Genomic DNA, 10250 nt, shown 5'->3' with positions numbered 1-10250 from the left:
TATTTCGACGGGGAAGGTTAGAATGAGGGCGAGGTTTAAGGTAAAGTTTACATTGATGGTTAGGGTTCATATTAGTGTTAGGTTGAGGGTGAGGGGTATAGTTAGGGTTAGGGTGAGGGTTAGAATTAGTGTGAGGGATAGGGTTAGGGTTAGTTTTAGAGTGAGGGTAAGGGTTAGGGTGAGGTTTAGGGTGAGGTTTAGGGTTAGGGTTAGAGTTAGGGTTAGGTTGAGGGTTAGGGTGAGGTTTAGAGTTAGGCTGAGGGTGAGGGTTAGGATTAGTGTTAGGGTGAGGGTTAGGCTTAGCGTGAGAGTTAGAGTTCGGGTTAGGTTTAGAGTAGGGGTTAGTGTTAGGGTTAGTGTGAGGATGAGGGTAAGGTTTAGGTTGAGGGTTAGGGTGAGGGGGAGGTTTAGGGTTAGGGTTAAGGTTAGATTGGGGTTTAGTGTGAGGGTTAGGGTTAGTCTGAGGGTTAGCGTGAAGGTGAGGCTGAGGGTTAGTGTTAGGGTTAGGGTGAGGGTTAGGTATATTGTGAGGGTTAGGGTGAGGATGACCGTAAGTATTACGTTCAGGGTTAGGATGAGTGGGAAGTTTAGGGTTAGGGTGAGGGTTAGAGTGAGGGTTAGGTTTACAGTTAAATTTAGGGTTAGCTATAGGGTGAGAGTTAGGGTTAATGTTAGGGTTAGGTTTAGGGTAATTGTTAGGTTTCGGTTTAGGGTTAGTGTGATGGTAGGGTTAGGATTAGTGAGTGTTAATGTTAGTGTGAGTGTTATGGTTAGGTTTAGGGTTACCATGAGGGTAAGAGTAAGGGTGATGGTTAGGATGAGGTTGAGGGTTAGGGATTTCGTTAGGGTGAGGGTGAGTGTTAGGGTGAGGATGAGGGTTAGGGTTAGGGTTAGGGTGAGTGTTAGTGTTAGGGTGAGGTTTAGGGTTAGGTTTACTGTTATGGTGTGTGTGAAAGTTTTGGTTAGGTTAAGTGTTAGGGTGAGGGGTAGGGTGAGGGTTAGGGTTAGGGTTTTGGTTAGGGTAGGGTGATGGTGAGGGTTAGTTTAGGGTTAGGGTGAGTGTGAGGGTGTTTTAGGGATAGGTTTAGGGTGAGGGTGAGTGTCAGGTTTAGGATTGGTGTTAGGGTTAGGCTTAGGCTTAGGGTTAGCATGAGTGTGAGGATTAGGGTTAGCGTGAGGGTTAGGGTTAGGGTTAGGGTGATGTTTAGTGTGAGGGTGAATTTTAGCGTGAGGCAAGGTTTCGGGTTCCGGTTCGGGTTAGGGTGTGGGTGAGGGCTAGGTTTAGGGTGAGTGTTAGGTTAAGGGAGAGGTTTAGTGTTAGGTTTAGGGTTTTTGTTAGGGTTAGGGTTTGGGTGAGTGTTAGGGTTAGGGATAGGGTTAGGGTTCGGGTAGGGTGAGGGTAAAGTTTAGGGTGAGTGTTAGGGTTAGGCTGAGAATGAGGCTGAGGATGAGGGTTTAGGTTTAGGGTTAAGGTGAGTGTAAGGGTGAGGTTTAGGTTTAGGATGAGGGTTAGGGTGAGGTGTAGGATTAGGTTTAGGGTGAGTGTGAGGGTGAGTTTTATGGTTAGGGTGAGGATTAGGCTTAGGGTTAGGGTGAGTGTTAGGAATAGTGTTAGGTTTAGGATGAAGGTTAGGGCGAGGGTTAGGGTGATGTTTAAGGTTAAGATTAGGGTTAGGGTGAGGGTTAGGATTAGTGTGAGGGTTAGGGTTAGGGTTAGCGTTGGAGTGAGGTTAAGGGTTAGGATGAGGTTTATGTTGAGATTTAGGGTTAGGGTTAGAGTTAGGGTTAGGTTGAGTGTTAGGGTGAGGTTTAGAGTTAGGGTGAGTGTGAGGGTTAGGGATAGGGTTAGAGTGAGCGTTAGGGTTAGGGTGAGAGTTAGAGTTAGGGTTAGGCTGAGGGTGAGGTTAGGGTTAGGGTTAGGGTGAGGGTTAGGTGAGGATGATCGTAAGGTTTAGGTTGAGGGTTAGGATGGGGGGAGGTTTAGGGTTACGGTTAGGTTTAGGGTTAGTGTTAGGATGAGGTTTAGGGTTAGGCTGAGGGTGAGCCTGAGGGTGAGGGTGAGGGTTAGTGTTAGGGTTAGGGTGAGGGATAGGTTTATTGTGAGGTTTAGGTTGAGGATGAGGGAAAGGATTAGGTTGAGGATTAGGGTGAGGGGGAGGTTTAGTGTTAGGGTTAGGGTTAGGGTGTGGGTTAGGGTTATTGTTAGGATTAGGTTTAGAGAAAGGGTTAGGGTGAGGGTGAGGGTTAGGGTTAATGTTAGAGTTAGGTTTAGTGTAAGGGTTAGGGTTAGGGTAAATGTTACTGTTAGGTTTAGGAAGTGGGTTAGGTTTAGGGTAAGGTTTAGGGTTAGGTTTGGGGTTAGGGTTTGGGTGAGGGTGAGGCTTAGGGTGAGGATTAGGGTTTTAGTTAGGGTTAGGCTGAGAGTGAGGGTGAGCCTTAGGGTTAGCATTAGGGTTAGGGTTAGGGTTCGTTTTAGGTTGAGGTTTAGGGTGGGGGCTAGGTTTAGTGTTAGGGTGAGGGTGAGGGTGAGGGTGAGGGTGAGGGTTAGGGTTAGGGTTAGGTTTAGGTTTAGGTTTTCGGTGAGGGGTAAGGTTAGGGTTAGTGTGAGCCTTCGTGTTAGAGTGAGGGTTAGGGCTAGGGTTAGGGTTAGGTTTTCCATGAGGGTAAGGGTAAGCGTGAGGGTTAGGATGAGGCTGAGGGTTAGGGATAGGGTTAGGGTGAGGGTGAGTGTTAGGGAGAGGATGAGGTTTATGGTTAGGGTTAGGGTGAGGTTTAAGGTTAGTGTGAGGGTTAGGGTTAGGTTTAGGGTTAGGGTGAGTGTGAGGGTTAGGGTTAGGTTAAGTGTTATGGTGAGGGGTAGGGTGAGGGTTACGGTTAGGGTTTTGGTTAGGGTAGGGTGAGGGTGAGGGTTAGGGTTAGGGTGAGTGTGAGGTTGTTTTAGGGATAGGCTTAGGGTTAGGGTGAGGGTTAGTGTTATGGTTAGTATTAGGCTGAGGGCTAGGGTGAGGGTGAGGGTTAGGGTGACTGTGAGGGTGAGGGTGATAGTTACGGTGTTGGTGAGGTTTAGGGTAGGGTGAGGTTAAGGGCGACGGTTAGGTTTAGGGTGAGAGTGAGGGTTAGGGTTATGGTTAGGATTAGGGTTAGAGTCAGGTTGAGGATTAGGGTTACTGTTAGGATTAGGATGAGGGTTAGGGTTAGGGGTAGGTTTAGGGTTAGGGTTAGGGTGAAGGTGAGGGTTAGGGTTACGGTTAGCGTTAAGGTGAGGGTTAGGATGAGTGTGAGGTTTAGGTTTAGGGTGATGTTTAAGGTTATGGTTATGGTTAGGGTTAGGGTGACGGTGACGGTGAGGGTTAGGGTGAGGGTAAGGTTTAAGTTGAGGGTGCAGATTAGGGTTACAATTAGGGTTAGTGTGAGGGGTAGCGTTAGGCTTAGTCTGAGGGTTAGGTTTAGTTTGTGGGTTATGGTTAGCGACTGGGTTAGGGTGAGGGTAAGGGTTTGGATGAGGGTAGGGTGAGAGTCAGGTTTAGGGTTAGCATTAGTGTTAGAGTTAGGGATAGGGTTAGGTTTAGGGATAGGTTGAGGGTTGGATGAGGGAGAGGGTTGGGTTGTGGGTGAAGGTTTGGGTAAGGGTGAGGGTTAGGTTGACGGGGAGGGTTAGAGTGAGGGCGAGGGTTAAGGTACATGTTAGGGTGATGTTTAGGGTTCGTATTAGTGTTAGTGTGAGGGTGAGGGTGAGTGGTATATTTAGGGTTAGTGTGAGGGTTAGGATTAGTGTGAGGGTTAAGGTTAGGGTTAGAGTGAGGGTAAGGGTTGGGGTGAGGATTAGGGTGAGGTTTAGGGTTAGGGTGAGGGTTAGGGTTACGGTGAGGGTGAGTGTTAGGGTTAGGGTGAGAGTTAGATTTAGGGATAGGGTGAGGGTGAGGGTTAGTGTTAGTGTTAGGGTAAGGGTTAGGGTGAGGATGAGGGTAAGGTTTAGGTTGAAGTTAGGGTGAGGGGGAGGGTTAGGGTTAGGGTTAGGGTTAGGGTTATGTTTATTGTGAGGATTAGGGTTTTGATGAGGGTAAGGATTAGGCCAGGGTTAGTTTTAAGTTTAGGGTTAGAATTAGGGTGAAGGTTAGGGTTAATATTAGTGTTAGTTTTAGGATAAGTTTTAGGTTTAGGGTAAGGGTTAGTGTTAGGGTGAGTGTTGGGTTTAGGGTGAGGGCTAGATTTAGGTTTGGGGTTTGGGTGAGGGTGAGGGTGAGGCTAGGGTCAAGATTAGCGTTTGAGTTAAGGTGTGGGTGAGGGTGAGGCTTAGAGTTAGGATTAGGGTTTGAGTTAGGGTTAGGCTGAGGGTGAGGGTGAGGTTTATGGTTAGCGTGAAGGTTAGGGTTAGGGTTAAGTTTACGTTGATGGTTAGGGTGAGGGCTAGGTTTAGGGTTAGCGTGAGGGTGAGCTTGAGTGTTAGGGTGAGGGTTAGGGTTAGGGTGAGGGTTAGGGTTAGGGTTAGGTTTAGGTTGAGGGTTAGGGTGAGGGGTAGGGTTAGGTTTACCGTGAGGCTAAGGATAAGGATGAGGGTTAGGATGAGGATGAGTGTTAGGGTTAGGATGAGGGTTAGGATTAGTGTTAGGTTGAGGGTTAGGGTTAGGGTGTGTGTTAGGGTTAGGTTTAGGGTTAGGGTGAGGTTGAGGTTTAGGGTGAGTGTGAGGGTGTTTTAGGGATAGGCTTAGGGTTAGGGTGAGGGTTAGGGTTAGGGTTAGGGTGGGGGTTAGGTTTACGGTGATGTTTAGTTTTAGGTTGAGGTTTAGGGTGAGGGTGAGGGTTCGGGTGAGGGTGAGGGTTCGGGTGAGGGTTCGGGTGAGGGTTAGGGTGAGTGTTAGGGTAAGCATGAGGGTTATGGTTATGTTTAGCTTTAGTGTTAGGGTTAGGGTTTGTGTGAGTGTTAGGGTTAGGGTTAGGTTTATGGTAGGGTGAGGGTAAAGTTTAGGGTTAGGGTTAGGTTTAGTCTGAAGGTGAGGGTGAGGGTGAGGGTTAGAGTTATGTTTAGGGTTAAGTTGAGTGTAAGGGTTAGGGTGAGATTTAGGATGAGGGTTATGGTGAGGTGTAGGATTAGGTATATGGTAAGGGTGAGGGTGAGGGTGAGGGTGAGGTTTAGGCTTAGGTTTAGGATTAGTGTGAGTGTTAGGGTTAGGTTTAGGGTTAGGATGTGGTTTAGGGTGAGGGGTAGGTTTAGGTTTAATGTGAGGGTGAGGGTTAGGGTTAGGTTTAGGATGAGGGTTAGGGTGAGGGTTAGGGTTAGGTTTAGTGTGAGGTTTATGGTTATTGTGAGGGTTAGAGTTAGGATTAGGCTAAGGGTGACGTTTAGGGTTAGGGTTAGTGATAGGCTGAGGGTAGGGTGAGGCTGAGGGTTAGGGTGAGGATGATGGTGAGGGTGAGGGTTAGGGTGTCGTTGAGGGTTATGGTACAGTGAGGGTTAGGGTTAGCGTGAGAGTTAGATTTAGGGTTAGGGTGAGGGTTAGGTTTAGGATTAGTGTTAGGGATAGGGTTAGGCTTAGGGTGAGGGTGAGCGGAAGGGTGAGGGTTTGGGTTAGGGTTAGGATTAGTGTGAGGTTGAGGGTTAGGGTGAGGGTTAGGGTTAGGGTGTTGGGTAGGGTGAGGTTTAGTGTTAGTTTTATGATTAGGATAGGGTGAAGGTTAGGGTGAGGTTTAAGGTTCGTGTTAGGGTTAGGGTTAGGTTGAGTGTTAGGGTTAGTGTTGACGTTTAGGGTTAGGTTTAGGTTTAGGGCTAGTGTTAGGGTGAGGGTAAGGTTTAGGGTGAGGGTTAAAGTTAGTGTGAGGGTTAGGGTAAGGTTTAGTTTTAGGATTAGGGTCAGGGTAAGGGTGAGGGTTAGGGTTAGTGTGAGGGTTAGTCTGAAGGGTAGGGTTAGGGTTAGGTGAGGGTGAGGGTGAGAGGTTGAGTTTTGTAAGGGTTAGGTTTAGGGTTTGGGAGAGGATTATGGTTTGGGCGTGGGTTAGGGTGAGGGTAAATGTTAGGGTTTTGTTGAGGGTTAGGGTTAGGGTGAAGCTGAGGGTGAGGATTTTCCTTAGGTAAGGGTTAGGTTTAGGGTTAGGGTTATGGTTAGGTTTAGGGATAGGATGAGGGTTAGCGTGAGGGGTAGGGTTAGTGTTAGGGTGAGGGTTAGGGTTAGTGTGAGGGTTACCCTGAAAATGATGGTTAGGATTAGGGTGAGGGTTAGTGTTAGTGTTAGGGTTAGGGTGAGGATTACTTTTAGGGTTATGATTAGGATTAGGTTGAGGTTGAGTGGTATGGTTAAGGTTAGGGTGGGGGTTAGGTTTAGGGTTAGAAAAAGGGTGAGGGTAAGGGTTAGGGTGAGGGTTTGGATGAGGGTGAGGGTTAGGATGAGGGTGAGGGTTAGGGTTAGGGTGATGTTTAGGGTTAGGGTTAGGCTTAGGGTGAGGTTTAGGTTTAGGGATAGGGTGAGGGTGAGCTTTAGTTTTAGGATTAGTGTTAGTGTTAGGGTTAGGCTTAGTGTGAGGGTGAGGGGTAGGGTGAGGGTTTGGGTTAGGGTTAGGGTTAGGGATATGGTGAGGGTTAGGGTTAGTGTTAGGGTTAGGGTTTTGGTGAGTGTTAAGGTGAGGGTAAGGGTTAGGGTTAGGAAGATTGAGGGTAAGGGTTAGGGTGAGGGTTAGTGTTACGATGAGTGTGAGGTTGAGGGTGAGGATTAGAGTTAGGTTTAGGATTAGTGTGAGTGTTCCGGTTTCTGTTAGGGTTAGGATAAGGGTTAAGCTGAGAGGTAGGCTTAGGGTTAGGTTGATGGTGAGGGTGAGGGCGAGGTTTAGGGTTAGGGTGAGGGTTATTGTTAGGGTTAGGGTGAGGGTGAGAATTAGTGTTAGGTATAGGATGTGGGTTATGGTGAGCGGTAGGGTTAGGTTTAGTGTGAGGTTTAGGGTTAGTGTGAGTCTTAGGGTTAGGGTTAGGGTGAGGGTTTGGTTTAGGGTTAGGGTTCGGCTGAGGGTTATTGTGAGGGTGAGGATTAGGGTGATTGTGAGGGTAAGGTTGAGGTTTAAGGTGTCGGTGAGAGTTAGGGGAGGGTGAGGGTAAGGGCAACAGTGAGGGTTAGGGTGAGGGTGAGGTTTAGGGGTAAGTTTAGGGTTAGGGGTAGGGTTAGGTTAAGGGTAAATGTTAGGGTGAAGGTGAGCGTTAGGGTTACGGTTAGGGTAAGGGTGAGGGTAATTTTTAGGGTGAGGGTTAGGATGAGAGTGAGGGTTGGTGTTAGGGTGATGTTTAAGGTTTAGGTTATTGTTAGGGTGAGGGAGAGGGTTAGGGTGAGGGTATGGGTTAGTTTGAAGTTGCGGATTAGGGTTACGGTTAGGGTTAGTGTGAGGGTTAGGGTTAGGGTTAGGGTAAGGGTTAGGTTTACTGTGAGGGTTATGGTTAGGGATAGGGTTAGGGTGAGGGTAAGGGTTTGGATAAGGGTAGGGTGAGATTAAGTTTTAGGGTTATCATGTGTGTTATGGTGAGTGTTAGGGTTAGGTTTAGGGATAGCGTGAGGTTTGGGTTAGGGTTAGGGTTGGGTAGTTGGTGAGGGTTAGGGTAAAGGTGAGGGTTAGGTTGACGGGGAGGGTTAGAGTGAGGGCGAGGGTTAAGGTAAGTTTTAGGGTGATGGTTAGGTTTTGTATTAGTGTTAGGGTGAGGGTGAGGGTGAGGGGTATAGTTAGGGTTAGGGTGAGGGTTAGGATTATTGTGAGGGTTAGGTTTAGGGTTAGGGTTAGAGAGAGGGTAAGATTTAGGGTGAGGTTTATGGTGAGGTTTAGGGTTAGGGTTAGAGTTAGGAATAGGCTGAGGGTTAGGTTGAGGTTTAGAGTTAGGGTGAGGGTGAGGGTTAGGGTTAGGTTTAGGGTGAGGGTTAGGTTGAGGATGAGGGTAAGGTTTAGGTTGAGGATTAGGGTGAGGGTAAGGGTTAGGTTTAGGGTTAGGTTTGGGGTGAGTGTTAGGGTGACGGTTACGGATAGGCTGAGGGTGAGCATGAGGGTGAGGCTGAGGGTTAGTGTTAGGGTTAGGGTGAGGGTTAGGTTTATTGTGAGGGTTAGCGTGAGGATGAGGGTAAGGATTAGGTTGAGGGTTAGGGTGAGGGAGAGGTTTAAGGTTGGGTTAGGTTTATGGTGAGGTTTAGGTTGAGGGTTAGTGTTAAGTTTAGGGTTAGGTTAATTGTGAGTGTTAGGGTTAATGTTAGGTTTAGGGTAAGGGTTAGGATTAGGGTAAGTGTTAGGATTAGGGTGAGGGTTACGGTTAGGTTTAGGGGGAGGGTTAGGTTTAGGGGGAGTGTTATGTTTTCGGTGAGGGTTAGGGTTATGTTTAGGGTTAGGGTGAGGGTGAGGGTTAGGCTTAGGTTTAGGATTAGGGTTTGGGTTAGGGTGAGGTTGAGGGTGAGCCTTAGGTTAGGAGTAGTGTTTGAGTTAGGGTTAGGCTGAGGGTGAGGGTGAGCATTTGAGTTAGCATGAGGGTTAGGCTCAGGGTTAGGTTTAGGTTGACGGTTAGGTGAGGGCTAATTTTAGGTTGAGGGTGAGGGTGAGGGTGAGGGTTATGGTGAGGGTTATGTTTATGGTGAGGGTTAGGGTTAGGGTTAGCTTTAGGTTGAGGGTTAGGGTGAGAGCTAGGGTTAGGGTTAGAGCCTTAGTGTTAGTGTGAGGATTAGGGTTAGTGTAAGCTTTAGGGTTACCGTTAGGTTAAGGGTAAGGGTGAGGGTTAGGATGAGGATGAGGGTTAGGGTGAGGGTTATGGTTAGGGTTAGGGAAGGGTGAGGGCAAGGGTTAGGATGAGGGTTAGAGTTAGGCTGAGGGTGATGGTGAGGGTGAGGTTTAGGGTTAGGTTTAGGTTTAGTGTGAGTGTTAGTGTTAGGGTTATGGTTATGATGAGGTTTAATGTGAGGGGTAGGTTTAGGCTTAGGTTGAGGGTGAGGGTGAGGGTAAGGTTTGGGGTAAGTGTGAGGGTTAGCTTTTGGGTTAGGGTGAGGGTGAAGGTTAGGGTTAGGTTTAGGATGAGGATTAGAGTGAGGGTTAGGGTTAGGGATAGTGTGAGGGTTAGGGTTAGTGTGAGGGTTAGGGTTAGGGTTAGGTTTAGGGGTAATGTGAGGTTAAGGTTAAGGGTGAATGTAAGGATGAGTGTGAGGTTTAGGGTTACAGTGAGGTTTAGGTTTAGGGTGAAGGTTAGGGTGAGGGTTAGGGTTAGGGTTAGGGTTAGGGTAAGGGTGAGGTAAAGGGTGAGGGTAAGGGTTAGTGTGTGGGTTAGGTTTAGGATTAGCTTTAGTGTTAAGGTAAGGGTTAGGGTTAGGTTTAGGGTTATGATTAGGTTTAGGTTTAGGGTTAGGGTTAGGGTTAGGGTTAGCGTGAGGGTTAGGGTTAGGGTTAGGGTGAGGGTTAGGGTTAGTCTGAGGGTTAGGTTTAGGGATAGGATTAGGGATACGGTGAGGGTAAGGGTTAGGGTAAGGGTTAGGATGAGGGTGAGGTTTATGGTTAGCGTTATGTTTAGGGTGTCGGTTAGGGTGAGGGTAAGGGTTAGGTTTAGGTTGAGGGTGAGTGTGACGGTTAGGTTTAGTGTGAGGGTGAGTGTGAAGTTTATGGTTAAGGTGAGGGTGAGGGTTAGGTTTAGGAGTAGTGTTAGGGTTAGGCTTAGTGTGAGGGTGAGGGGAAGGGTGAGGTTTTGGGTTAGGGTAAGGATTAGGGTTAGGGTGAGGTTGAGGGTTAGGGTTAGTGTTAGGGTTGGGGTTTGGTTGAGTGTTAGGGTGAGGGTGAGGGTTAGGGTTAGGGTTAGGGTTAGGGAAGGTTGAGGGTAAGGGTTAGGTTGAGGGTTAGTGTTAGGCTGAGGGTGAGGGTGAGGGTGAGATTTAGTGTTAGCGGTAGGGTGAGAGTTATGGTGAGGTTTATGGTTAGTGTCAGGGTGAGGGTGAAGTTTATGCTGAGGTTAAGGGTTAGTGTGATGGTTAATTTTAGGATTATGTTTACGATGAGGGTTAGGGTTAGGGTGAGGTTAGGATGAGGGTGAGGGTTAGGGTGAGGGTTAGAGTTAAGGTGAGGAATCGGTTTAGGTTTTGGGTTAGGCTGATGGCTTGGCTGAGGGTGAGGGTGAGGGTGAGGGTGAGGTTGAGGGTGAGGGTTAGAGTGTCGGTGAGTGTTAGGTTTGAGTGAGGGTTACGGTGATGTTTAAGGTTAGGGTTTGGGTGAGGGTGAAGGTGAGCGTTATGTTTAGGGTGAGGGTGAGAGTTAGGTTCAGG

The sequence above is a fragment of the Dipodomys merriami genome, unplaced genomic scaffold (genome assembly GCF_024711535.1).
Source record: "Dipodomys merriami isolate MVZ:Mamm:240054 unplaced genomic scaffold, mDipMer1.0.p SCAF_43, whole genome shotgun sequence".
Classification (NCBI taxonomy): Eukaryota; Metazoa; Chordata; class Mammalia; order Rodentia; family Heteromyidae; genus Dipodomys; species Dipodomys merriami.
Note: the sequence above shows the minus strand (reverse complement) of the source record.